At 50.8% G+C, this 14,035-nt stretch overlaps 1 long non-coding RNA gene across 1 annotated transcript in view; it reads right to left on the reverse strand.

Moving 5' to 3' along the window:
- Positions 1–3,382, reverse strand: part of LOC118662274 — a 32,320-nt gene extending 28,938 nt beyond the window's left edge. Inside the window, exons 1-2 of the long non-coding RNA XR_004969665.1 lie at positions 3,278–3,382; positions 2,041–2,179 (exon numbers count right to left, since the gene is read on the reverse strand). This is a non-coding gene — a long non-coding RNA (uncharacterized LOC118662274). The remainder of the gene's footprint in view (positions 1–2,040; positions 2,180–3,277) is intronic.
- Positions 3,383–14,035: the final 10,653 nt, after the last annotated feature.

Raw genomic sequence — 14,035 nt, forward strand, 5'->3', positions numbered from 1 at the left:
GTCAATGTGCTCCCACAGGGGAAGCACTGCTCAGCCAGAAGCCAGGCTCATGGCTGGTGAGCACAGTGGCGGTGACGGGAGCCTCTCCCGCCTCCTTGGCAGCACTAAGGATGTCCGACTGATGGCTTAGGAGTGGGCCTAAGCCATCAGTTGGACATCCCCTGAGGGCTCCCAGACTGCAAGAGGGCATAGGCTGGGCTGAGGGGACCCCCGAGTGCATGAATTTTGTGCACCTGGCCTCTAGTGCAGTGATGGTGAACCTTTTGAGCTCGGTGTGTCAGCATTTTGAAAAACCCTAACTTAACTCTGGTGCCGTGTCACATATAGAAATTTTTTGATATTTGCAACCATAGTAAAACAAAGACTTATATTTTTGATATTTATTTTATATATTTAAATGCCATTTAACAAAGAAAAATCAACCAAAAAAATGAGTTCGCGTGTCACCTCTGACACGTGTGTCATAGGTTTGCCATCACTGCTCTAGTGTGTGTGTGTGTGTGTGTGTGTGTGTGTGTATGTCACACACACACACACACACAGACACACACAATAAAGCCCTAAATTCTAATGTGACTGTATTTGAGATAGGGCTTTGAAGGAGATCATTAAGGTTAAATGAGGACATAGGGGTGGGGCTCTTATTCAATGAAACTAGTATCCTTTTAAGAAGAGGAAGACACATGATTAGATACCTCTCTCTCTCTCTCTCTCTCTCTCTCTCTCTCTACTTCTCAGGACACACAGCTCCGTGGCTGCCTACCCATCTCCGTGTCCCCACCTGTCAGTCACTGCTCTGTCTGAGAAGGAAGAAAGAAGGCAGGCAGGCGGGCACTCCCTTGCTGGGCCTAGTTTCCTGATAGTCATCCACCCATCCTGCCATTCAACAGATCTTTACTGAATGCCTACGATGTGCCAGGACCTGTTTCAGGGACTTGAGATAGTGCAGTGAACAAAATAAGCACGAAGGCCCATCTCCATGAAGCTTCCGTTCTAACCTCAGTCCTTCTGATGAAATAACTTAATATGGAGGAAGAATTTTCCTTATTTCACCATATTTTCGCACTGCTGTTTATTTTTCACACCATGCCTTTTCTCACTATGTAACAGGTTTCTGTCTTGAAGCATTTTTCTTTAATCTGCTTTCACATTTCTTCAAGAACGTGAGTACCACTTAGTCCATTTTACCAATAGGAACCTTGAAGGACAAAAGGTAATCGCATCTACTTTCTCTCAAAGCACTCACACGCCTGGTATCAATCCGAGTGTTGGAAACTAGGATTTCTGAAGTCTGGAGTACAGATTAACCATCAGCAGGCAAAGCACAATGCTTCGTATTCTTAGTTTCCACTTAAGCCCTGTCCTGGCAGTAAAAAGGCAAACAAAATTCCCCGTAACTTCTCCACGGGGACCCTACTTGGCTGCTTTCTCATAACTCCATTGCGCCGGTTCAGACAAAATCAACCAAGGTCACGACGGTGAAATGCATATTGCACGCTGATCGCAGAGCCTGGCCGGGAGTTACAAGCATGAACGCAAAGCCAGAACACCGAATCTGCCCTGTAATTATTTTATTTTCGACTGCAGCAAGTCTCAATCAAATTTCTATCCTGGGTTCAAAGCACTGTTTTCTGAAAACATCTAAAAGCCAACTTATACTTACGTGTAAAATGTACGTATGAAATATAAATAATTCGGCAACGTGGGTCAGATTATACGTGGTATAAAAATCCTGTCTTTAAAGCAGCGGTTCTCAACCTGTGGGTCGTGACCCCTTTGGGGGTCGAACGACCCTTTCACAGGGGTCGCCTAAGACCATCAGAAAACACACATATCATTACATATTGTTTTTGTGATGAATCACTATGCTCTAATTATGTTCCATTTGTAACAATGAAATTGGGGGTCACCACAACATGAGGAACTGTATTAAAGGGTTGCGGCATTAGGAAGGTTGAGCACCACTGCTTTAAAGTCAACCAACTCAGAAATTACCTTGATCATATTTGTAAATGATGAAAGATAATGTTTTTCCTTTACCCGTGTCAGTAGACAACAGTCAGTGTCCCAAGGCCGCATTCCGCGAGTTTGACATGCTTGCTAGGCTGTGGTTCACAATGCTTTGCATCTTGCCTTATTTTCTTTTATATTTTAATCTTCACCCGAGGATATTTCTCCACTGATTTTTGGAGAGAGTGAAAGGAGAGGGAGAGACAGAGAGAGAGAGAGAGAAACATCGATGTGAGAGAAACACATCAATTGATTGCCTCCCACATGTACCGGGAGCCGACAACTGAGGTATGCACCCTTGACGGGAATCAAACCCAGGACCCTTCAGTCCACAGGCTGAGGCTCTATCCACTGAGCCATACTGCTAGAGAGCTTGCTTTTTAATCTTAATTCTTCTGACAGTCTTGTCACATGGGAAGCTCACCCTCACCAAAACGAAGACAGTGGCAACAACACTAGTGGGGGAGGGGGCCTCCAGGAGTAGCTGTTTGGATCAAAACAGAGTGGGTTTAATCCCAAAGATCTTTCCTCAAGGAGCTGGCCTTCTGCTGTGAGGGGCGAGTTAGAATCAGCTCTGGGGACGGAGGGGACAGGCAAGCCAGTCTGACCAGGAGGGCAAAGCTCCATGTCTGGGCCCCAGATGCCAGCTGCCAGAGAAGGCTGAGTCCTTGCCGCGGACAGCTATGTGGAGGCCAGCAGCTCCTGTGCAGATAAAGCCTGGCCTGAGGCATTAAAAAGAATAACCTGTGTTGCCCGGCCGGCATGGCTCAGTGGTTGAGCGTCGCCTTATGAACCAGGGGGTCCTGGTTCGATTCCCAGTCAGGCCACATGGCCGGGGTGAGCTCAATTCCCAGTGTGGGGCGTGCAGGAGGCAGCTGATCAATGATCCTCTCTCATCACTGACGTTTCCATCTCTCTCTCCCTCTCCCTTCCTCTCTGAAATCAATAAAAACATATTTAAAAAGAGAAGCAGCTATGTTAAGAACTGCTGGTGTTTGGCCTCCTTACATAAAGCTGGTTTGGAAAATCAATCACAACCTTTCTACTCGGGGCTCAGATCCCCCTGGAAAGCACAGAAGCCCCAAACCCTCGTGCCTAGACCATGGAAAACCCCCTCCGTGAGGAGCCCACGCAGGCGCCGAGGCCTCCCGTGGACAAGGCGTCCGCTGCGCTTATTTTTCTCTGCGACATTAAAAGGCTGCGTTCCCGGCACCCAAGCAAAGACGCGAAACTGCTCCCTGTGCTCTGCTGGCCACGTCTCTCTCACCTCCGCTTCCCGGCCTCACCTCCCGCTGCCTGCACCTGGCGGTCCCAAGGTCACGTTCCGATGGACGCTCTCCTGCCCGCTGCTCAGGGTCACTGTTGGCATGAACAACATCCTGTTTCAAATAAGAAGGTTTATAAAAAAAAAAAAAAATACCCGAAACCCTCATAAAGCTCTTGGACATCAAATGACTCTTACAAAACAACAATTTGATGAATTAAGTGTAAATGAATCAGAAACATGTGGATTAAATTTCCTTCAGAATTCGCTTGGGTTTAAATATTCAAAGGGAAAGTGCTTGGGAAAATGTATCCCGAATTTTCCTGAATGCAGAATGTTTGAAAAATAAATGCAAACTTCCTTGACAGCTTCCCCACCCCGAGTCGGCCGGTGATAAATGCCGGTATCTGGGCACAGGGCTTGGTCACAGAGGCCCTCCCAGCAGACACCCGGGGCCATGACGATGGTATATGGAGTGTGCCGTGAGGAGAGGCTGTGAGGCCTCCGCCTTGTCTGCGTTCCCACTCACGCCAGGGTTTGTTTGTGTTTGGTTTTTCATAGGAGAGAAGAGCGTCATCTGATTTCCACCACCACTCGCTCACCCCCTCCCCATCCTTTTCTTCCCATCGCGGAACCCCTCGGGGAGAATCTAGTGTGTGTGACAAAGAAATATGCCTTTTCTCTGTGTTACAGACCTTGGCTCGTGGCCAGGCCCCTCTCCCCGGAGGCCAGCTCTCATGTTTATGATTTGCATGTCATTGCCACAGACTGAACCCGGGAGAAGTCGTCTGAACCGGCAGAATGGGGAGAGCTAAAAGTAGCCAGCCTCCCTCTCCAGCACGCCGCGCGCTGCGTCTGCACTGCCAGGAACCCAACGCCAAATTTGAGTTCAGATTTATACAAGCGGAGAACGTCCACAGGAGTACACGTAGGGTCTCTTCGCCTCCCCTTTCCCAAGCCCTTCCTGGCCGGGGCACCTCTGTCTTCGGTTACATTTAATGTGGGCTTGCTAATCACGTATTGTCATTTTCTCTTCTCCCCTGACCTTACTTGATCTTATCATTTACTTTCAACGATGTCCTTGTTTTCTTAAGCCCTCGTGACCCATGAATCTTCAACGTGCGGAACGGAATAAAGTCAGCTTCTGGAATGGGAGCAATGTGCTTTGAGAGGCAGAAGTAGGCTCAAGAGGAGATGTCTCACCCTGGCCCGGGCGGCTCAGTTGGCTGGAGTATCGTTCGTGCACCAAGAGGTGGTGGGTTTGACCATCGGTCAGGGCACATACCCAGGTTTCAGGTTCTGTCCCCAGTTAGGGCACGTGTAGGAGGCAACCGAACGATCTCTCTCTCTCTCTCTCTCTCTCTCCCTCCCTCCCTCCCTCCCTCCCTCTCTAAAATCAATTTTAGAAAAAGAAAGAAGAGTAGTCAAATATTTAGAGGGAAAATTCAATTGAAAAGGTATTAAAATACATAGGATCTACTCTACGTAGGGAAAGAAAATCCACGCATCCCGTCCTGTACATCATCATCCTTATAAATGCTAATGAAAGAGTTTATCGAAAAGAGTTATTTTTTTAAAAGGAAGTTATCGCTGATATTTAGACAGATTAGCTAGGACTACAGAACAAGCCTATGCATTTGAAGACAGAACACTCTCCAAAACCACACCTCCATCTTTCTGAACTGCTATTGAAACGCATCCCGGGAAGTCCTAGGGGTGCCTCAGCATAAACTGCTTCCTCTCCTGCTTCCTGCCTTTGCTACGGGTAAAGGAGGGAACCACCTCCTCCCTCCCCCGTGGCCCAGGAGCACCATCATTCTCTGATGCCTCCTACTTAGTTCACACCTGAGCCCGCCACGCTTTGTACTACCGGGTGCTGACCTGCCCTTGACCTGTGTCTGTCCACCATTCACTCCCAACACCAGTGAGAGTGCTGAGAGGCATCCCGGTGCGTGCCTGCCTACCGACACCCTTCCCTTTCCAGGGCTTCCAGTGGGGGGAGGGGGAGTCTCAGGGGCCAAAGGGTGGAGGGAAGAGAATTTACTCAAATCTCTCCCGGAAACTTTTATACCTGCCACCATTTCTACAATAACTGCCCTTCCTCCCTCCTGCCTGGGACATGGTGTGGGAGGGGAGTTGGAGAGGTCTCTGGCTCATCCTGAGCTGGTTTGTCTCCCCTCCCTGCTCACCTCCCTGTCCTCCTAAGCCCTTTGGCCTAGGGCAGTGGTCAGCAAACCGTGGCTCGCAAGCCACATGCGGCTCTTTGGCCCCGTGGCATGGGCCACGAAGTTTCAATCGCACTGTATGTGCGCGCCCGCACATGGTATTTTGTGGAAGAGCCACACTCAAGGGGCCAGTTTGCCGACCACTGGTCTAGTGGATGAAGTCCAAACTCCCCCAGCACAGGAGGCCTTGCAGGAGAGGAGCCTGGCAGTCTTTCCCACCCTCTGCCCTATGCACACCCCACTGCAGTCACCCCCAGCTCCTTGCCCATCCAACATGTGTAGTTTCTATTAGAAAGAGTAAAGCAATATTTCCCAAAGTAGAACCATCCTTAAGTTATCCTCAGCTTCCATCTTATACTCAGATCAAAGACTTACAAACCCCTGTTGCTCTGCAGTTAGATCCTGTCACTCCTCTGGTCAATTTATTCAGGACACCTAACACCAAAACCAGGGGAAAGGCTGTCTGCACTGTGACGGAACTGATTCTGCCCCCTTCCCCTATAAAACCGGTTCTGCGGTGACCTTGACTTAACCATTTCCTGGAGAGCATTAATTAAGCATGGGTGCTCTGCACCTCCAAGGACACTGGGTTCCAGAAATGGCCCCGGAAATGTGAACCGGGCGGCGCATGGACACAGGGGAGGCAGAGAGGGCCCCAGGGACTCTGAGGTGGACGGTGCTTCAGGTGCTGAAGGCCCACACAGCTTGCTCTCCCTCCACATTCTGAACTGTTAAATACCTGGCGATATTCTGCTTATATAAGACAGCAAATCAAGCTTAAAGGAGGTCAAAAACAAAAAAACATACTTGTACCATACCATCTTTTGCTGTGTCCTTTTGTAATCTGGTGTCATAATTATTATAAAATAGCATGAAAATTAAATCAATAATGGTTCCTCTTTCACAAAAGGTAGGAGGCTTTGACTTCCATCCTCACCTCCACAGTCCGATCCACTTCCCAGAGACCTTGGTTGAGCCTTCTTGTCCACCAGGAGACCCTATGCCTTGTGGACATGAGATTGAATTCTATACCAGCTCCTCAGTGGAAGGTGAACCGTGTTACATCTCTTTACCGTTATCTCTCAATCTGCAAAACTCCGAGACAGCGTGGGCCACCTGCCGCCCTATGGGATAGTGGGGAGAATTAAATAACAGCCCAGTGCCCATCAGGAGATGAGTGGATATAAAAGCTGTGGTACATTTATACCATGGAATACCACACAGCTGTAAAAAGAAGGATCTCTTACCTTTGAGACAGAGTGGAGGGAACTGGAGAGCATCATGCTAAGCAAAATAAGCCAGTCAGAGAAAGACAAGTATCACATGATCTCACTCATATGTGGAATCTAATGAACAAAAATAAATTGATGGACAAAATAGATCCAGGGACATAGAGGCATGGAACAGACTGTCAAATCTCAGAGGGAAGGCCAGGGAAGGGTGGGTGGGTGGGAAGAGATCACCCAAAGAACTTGTATGCATATATGCATAACCCATGGATACAGACAATAGGGGGGGTGAAGGCCTGGGGCAGGATGTGGGTGCTGGGACAGGTGAGAAGGGGTCAGTGGCGGGGGGCATATTAATACTTTTAACAATAAAGATTTAAAATAAAAGTAAATACATACATACATACATAAAGGGAAAGGAATAAAGTAATTGTTGATGGGGGGAAAGAACAGGCCAATGCTGTTGGCTCTCTGAAGAGTATGGGCAGGGGATTGGAAGGAGAGACCCTGCCTGGCTCTCAGAGGCCTCTGGGCCGTGCACACGTCCTCAGGGCCAGGGCACAGGAGCGCCAGCTTTGCTATTTGTGGTTTGAACCGGTGCCCAGAGGAGAAGAGGACAAGCAGGACTGCAGGGTATAATGGAGACAACCCTTCTGGTGAGTGCCCATTCAACATCTGTCCGAGGGGAGGCCAGGAGGCCTCCAATTGCCAAGTCCATTATCATTAGCGAATTATTTGTACTGAATGCTCTGAAAAGACAGGTCGAGCCACAGATGTCTTTGTGAAATGTGGAGACCCACTCCCCTCCCCACCCCACCCCCCACACACACCCTGTTTCAGACCATTGCAAAGTGAGCTGTGGGTGTCTTGCTCCCCTCTCTACCTGCCTCACCAACACCCCCTCCTGGGCCCCCCACCCTCATTTCAGAGTTCACAAACTGTTCCTGCCAGTTCAAGCAAAAACTGTTCCAGGAGGTACCAGGGGCTGGTAATTAATTTCGCTCCTGGACTGGAAGGTGAAAAGCTTTTTATTATGTAAATTATAAATGTCCTGAAGGGAAACTTTATCTCCCTCTCACCAATGAGCCCATCAGGCTGCCTGAATCAGGGTGTTTTTTTTTTATGTTTATTAGTCTAGGGGGGCCAGTTAGGATGTTTCATGGCTTCTAAGTGCTGACATTTATCTATTGCTTCCAAATAAGCCTAGTGGTAGGGAGCCACCAGCAGGTCACTAAATAAGGGGGTGGGGGGGTGACAGGCCGAGAGCAAAGGGAGAGACCTGGGAAGAAGGCGAAGGCGGTGGGAGCTGAGGGCTGTCTCTCTCCCTGGTATTCCTGCATCTTCCTCCCTGCGATCCTCTCACCGTCTCCTCTCTGCCTGGATTGATGACATGCTGGACCTCTGGGCACAGGGGACCCCCCCACCCCCGCCAGGCCCTCCCGCCCTAGGGCTGTGGATGCCCTGCTCCTCCCTCTACGTCACCAGCATCCCAGCCTTAGTGCTTCAGCTCTTTGGGGACCATTTATACTCTCAAAATAACACTGCAACTCTGTATTCCCCCAGAGGGAGGAACAAGTTTACACATGATAATGGCACATTTTATAGGTTGCCTTGGCTGGGCCACGGTGCCCAGAGATGTGGTAAATGTTGTTCTGGGTGTGTCTGTGAGAGAGCTTTTGGATGAGATTAACCTTTAAACTATGAACTTTGAGTAAAGCAAAGTGCCCCTCACAGTGCAGGTGGGCCTCGTCCAAGCAGCTGCAGACCTGCACGGAACAAAGCCTGGCCTCCCCTGAGTGGGACTCTGTGGCAGCAGCCTCCTGACCTGGCCTGGGCACCGGATCTCCTCGGGGGCCCGACCTGCTGGTCCACTCGCAACCATAATCACATGAGCCAATTCCTCAGACTCTCTCTAGAGAGAGATAAATATAGATAAATGCAGATATATAATAGATATGGTAGATGTAGATGTAAATGCAGACATAGACAGGGAAATAGATAAATATAGATACATAGTAGATAGAGATGTAGAAGTAGAAACAGACTCAGACTCAGACACAGACACAGACACAGACTCAGACACAGACACAGACACAGACACAGACAAGACACAGACACAGACTCAGACACAGACACAGACACAGACACAGACACAGACACAGACTCAGACACAGACTCAGACACAGACACAGACACAGACACAGACACAGACACAGACACAGACTCAGACACAGACACAGACTCAGACACAGACACAGACACAGACACAGACACAGACTCAGACACAGACACAGACACAGACACAGACTCAGACTCAGACACAGACTCAGACTCAGACTCAGACACAGACACAGACACAGACACAGACTCAGACACAGACACAGACTCAGACACAGACACAGACACAGACACAGACACAGACACAGACTCAGACACAGACTCAGACTCAGACACAGACACAGACTCAGACTCAGACTCAGACACAGACACAGACAAGACACAGACAAGACACAGACTCAGACACAGACACAGACACAGACACAGACTCAGACACAGACACAGACACAGACACAGACTCAGACTCAGACACAGACACAGACACAGACACAGACTCAGACACAGACACAGACACAGACACAGACACAGACTCAGACACAGACACAGACACAGACACAGACTCAGACACAGACACAGACACAGACACAGACTCAGACACAGACACAGACACAGACTCAGACACAGACACAGACTCAGACACAGACACAGACACAGACTCAGACACAGACACAGACACAGACACAGACTCAGACACAGACACAGACACAGACACAGACACAGACTCAGACACAGACACAGACACAGACTCAGACTCAGACACAGACACAGACACAGACACAGACACAGACTCAGACACAGACACAGACTCAGACTCAGACACAGACACAGACACAGACTCAGACTCAGACTCAGACTCAGACACAGACACAGACACAGACAAGACACAGACACAGACTCAGACACAGACTCAGACACAGACACAGACACAGACTCAGACTCAGACTCAGACTCAGACACAGACACAGACACAGACTCAGACACAGACACAGACTCAGACACAGACACAGACTCAGACTCAGACACAGACACAGACTCAGACTCAGACTCAGACTCAGACACAGACTCAGACACAGACACAGACACAGACACAGACACAGACACAGACTCAGACACAGACACAGACACAGACACAGACACAGACTCAGACACACAGACACAGACACAGACACAGACTCAGACACAGACTCAGACTCAGACTCAGACACAGACTCAGACTCAGACACAGACACAGACTCAGACTCAGACACAGACTCAGACACAGACACAGACAAGACACAGACACAGACTCAGACACAGACACAGGCTCAGGCTCAGGCTCAGGCTCAGACTCAGACACAGACTCAGACTCAGACTCAGACACAGACTCAGACTCAGACACAGACTCAGACACAGACACAGACAAGACACAGACACAGACACAGACACAGACACAGGCTCAGGCTCAGGCTCAGACACAGACTCAGACTCAGACACGGACTCGGACTCGGACTCGGACACGGACTCGGACTCGGACTCGGACACAGACTCGGACTCAGACTCAGACTCAGACACAGACACAGACACAGACACAGACACAGACACAGACACAGACTCAGACTCAGACTCAGACACAGACACAGACTCAGACTCAGACACAGACACAGACACAGACACAGACTCAGACTCAGACATAGATGCAGATGCAGACATATATGCACCAACCCTTCTCCCCATCTCCACGGGCTCACCTCTGGGCACGGTGGTGAGCCACAGAGTGACAGACAAGACAGGTACCAGGGTGGTACAACTGAAGGCGGGAGGCGGGGTCTTGGACACCCTAGAGCCACCAACCTCCCAGGCCTGCGTCGTTAATGCCCAACTCTATGTAAGAAAAAAATAACTCCTATCTCACTTAGGCCACTATCTAAAACTATCCTCGATAACACAGGTTGTTCCCTACGGATCCCCCAGCACCTTCCAATTCCCCCATCCCCACCTGCCCTAGAGGCGGGGGAGTAGAAGAACAAAGGTAGCCTCTTCCCATAGCCCTGCCCCAGGCTGGTGGACCTGAGAGGCTAGTGCCTGTGCCCTCAAGTTCAGATACGCAGTGATTCCCACAGTGAGCCCTTGTCCTTCGCAACCACTTCTTAGCTGCCATCAATTAAAAATGAAAACACACATGCAACCTTCAAATAGGTCCCGTCCAGGGTGCCTGGCCAGAAAACAGTTTCCGCACGGTCAGCGCCAGGAGTTCCCCTCGGGCTCTGGGGATCTCTGCAAAAGACATTCCCGCACGGCCAACGCTGCGAAACTCATCACAGGGAACACGCTCTCTGCGAGAAAGGACCCAGTTTTACTGCCAGCCCCATGAGTGACATCACGGCGAGGCCGCTGGAGCGCCCTAATGCTCTTCACCCCTATGTCACACTTCAAAAAGAGCAGCTCTCCGGGAGAAATATTGTGGGGATTACAGCATCACAGAGGCTTAGGGTGAAAAAGACATCAGCGGGCACCTGGGCCAGGCAACCAGCCAACCGTTTCCGCTCGACCACCTCCCGGATCCGACGGATCCGACGGATCCGACGGCTGCCTCCATCCTGCGCAGAGGCTGTGTCTCCAGGTGAAAGGCCCTCACTGTTACTCACTGTGGCTTGTGTGGTACATGAAGCAGCAAACATTCACTAAGCACGGCTTCTTCACTCTGTCACCCTGCCTTTCTGTAGAGAGGCCGTGAACAGGAGATGCCCCGTGGCCAGGAGAAGGGAGGACCGACGCCGAAGTCAGACGGACCTGGCCTTGAACTTCAGGTTCGCCTTTGTGTGGCTTTGCACAAATCACCCAACGTCGTGGAGCCTCCATGCCCGAGGTTACTGTAATACGTACTTTAGGGATCGCAAATCAGCGTAAGGGTGCACAGCACCTTCACGTACTTCACTTGATAGTCATTACACGGTTGCTGCTGCTGCCATGGTACTCCAGTCATTATCCATCATTCAGTCACTGTCAGTCAACCAGTCATTTGAGGGACAGTGTCGCTAGCCACGCTGGGCACAAATCCCAGCTTTGCCACTCACTTACTGTGTGACCTGGGACAAGTTACTTAACTGTTCTGCGCCCCCGTTGTCTCTTCTGTAAATGAGGAGTAATAATAACCCATCACACGTTCGCACCTGAAGGGAGTGTAACAGTAAGCACTGCGTAAACGTCAGCGTCGGCTATTACGGAGGAGTAACCACTCACAAAATAGGAAGGGCTGCTAGCCAGGAAGTGCGCAGACCCGTCATGTGTCCTAAAATACCGTGAGCCAGTGCGGATTTAGAAAAACATGGCACAGCCAGGCCTTCGCTGTGCGGTCTAGTGAAGGGAAGCGGGGGTGCAGGTGTCCTGGGACAGGGCCCGAAAGGAAAGCCTCTTGCGCCTGTGCTGGACAGTAAGTAGATGGGCTTCTCTGAACACGCCTCTCTCACGGGTGACATGAGCCACCCTCCACGGGAAGCAGTAGTGTAGGGGATGGGAGACCATCTGGGGCTTAATGGGCATTTCATGGGTTTAAGGTTCTCAGAAATATTTCACATAAAATGGTAGAAAATGTGTATTTAAGGATCTTCTCTGGTCTTTTCCCGATGCTAAGTGGGCTGAGAACCTCAGGAGAAGGCATGATTGACAGCATGGGAGTGGGAGCTGGGCCGTGGCCTCCCACCAACCAGGAGCCTAACTTAGTGTCTCTGAACATCTCTGAGCCCGTTTCCTTCTGCGCAGATGCGAGGGCTTGATGAGAAGAATTCTGAGACCCCTGCGGTTTCTCACATCCCAAGATCCCATGTTAACCTGGCCCTCTGCACATCAGCAGGCAAGCACTGCCTGCTTTTAGGGATAACTGTCTAGATTTCTTATTCCATGTCCTACTCAGTGATCTCAACATGTTGTCTTATTGCGGAGATCTACAAGTGAAAGGACACTGCATCAGTCACAATAGGTTTGGTGATGCTGCAGTAACAAGTAGCCCCAAATCTCTCAGCGGTTCTGAAGAAGACGGCTTTGTTTTACTAGCACGACACGCCCCCCAGGGTCGTCTGCCGCTCGGCTCCACGTCTCATTCCAGCACCTGGGCTGCCGGCACAGCCTCCACCCGAGCATCACGTTTCTTCTGGTGCAGGGAAGAGCAGCATCCCAAAGAGCAAGCTGGCTCTTCACACCACTGCGGGCAGTTACACACCACACTGCCGCCCACAGCTCATTGGCCACGGCAAGTCACGTAGTTTCTGCTGACTTCAACAAAGAGGAGAGGAGTGATCAATCCACCCACAGGGAAGCACAGAGGGTGGTGGGGGGGGTGCGGGGGGCAAGAAGATGAAATGTTTGGCAGCCCTGGTACGCTCCACCACAGATGTCAATGAAGAATTTACCTTCTGAACTGGAAAGCCACTTGCTCCTCAAAGGAAGGAAGAGCCAGACCAGGTGCTCAGCGGGTGAGCGTCGACCTATAAGCCTGCAAGTCAGGGCATATGCCTGAGGTGCGGGCTGGATCCCCAGGGTGGGGTGGGCGGGAGGCAGCGGAGCAATGGTTCTCTCTCAGCATTGAGGTTTCTGTCTCTCTCTCCCTCTCCCTTCCTCTCTGAAATCAATACAAAACATAGATGCTTAAAAAATGAAAGGAAGGCAGGAGAACCCCTCTGTGCTGAGGGGGAACAGCCGTACAGGAGGGCCTGCAGCCCCCGTGCACAAATGTAAGAGTACTTTCATGGAAACACTGGCTGCGGAAGCAGTGTCTTTTTGCTATTTCTGTAGGAAACAAAGGCCAGACAAATAAGGACACAAGGAAAGGGCCGCCATTCCGGGTGGGAGAGAGATCAGGAGCTGGGGAAGCCCCGCCTGGAGCTCCGACACCATTTCCCGCCGCGCCAGGCGGTGTGCGCCCGGGGATGCCAGCGAGTCCATAAAAGGCAGAGGGAGAAGGATCAACATGCGGAGCTGCCACTTCCAGGGCGGGGATGGAGTCCCACAGCCTCCCGCAGTGGACGCCGGAGCAGCCGCAAACACAAACCGCACACGGGGAGGAGCCGCGGGCTGTGCTCCCCGCACACCCTCCTCCGGGCCTGGCGGCGGCCCAGCCCAGCCGCTCGGAGCGGCGCTGGCAGCGGCTCCCTCTTGGCACCGGGCGCACGTGGCAGCTGGATGGCTTGTAGTCGGTGCCGTTTTGCAGCTGGTGG

This window comes from Myotis myotis, unplaced genomic scaffold (assembly GCF_014108235.1).
Source record: "Myotis myotis isolate mMyoMyo1 unplaced genomic scaffold, mMyoMyo1.p scaffold_m19_p_8, whole genome shotgun sequence".
Lineage (NCBI taxonomy): Eukaryota > Metazoa > Chordata > Mammalia > Chiroptera > Vespertilionidae > Myotis > Myotis myotis.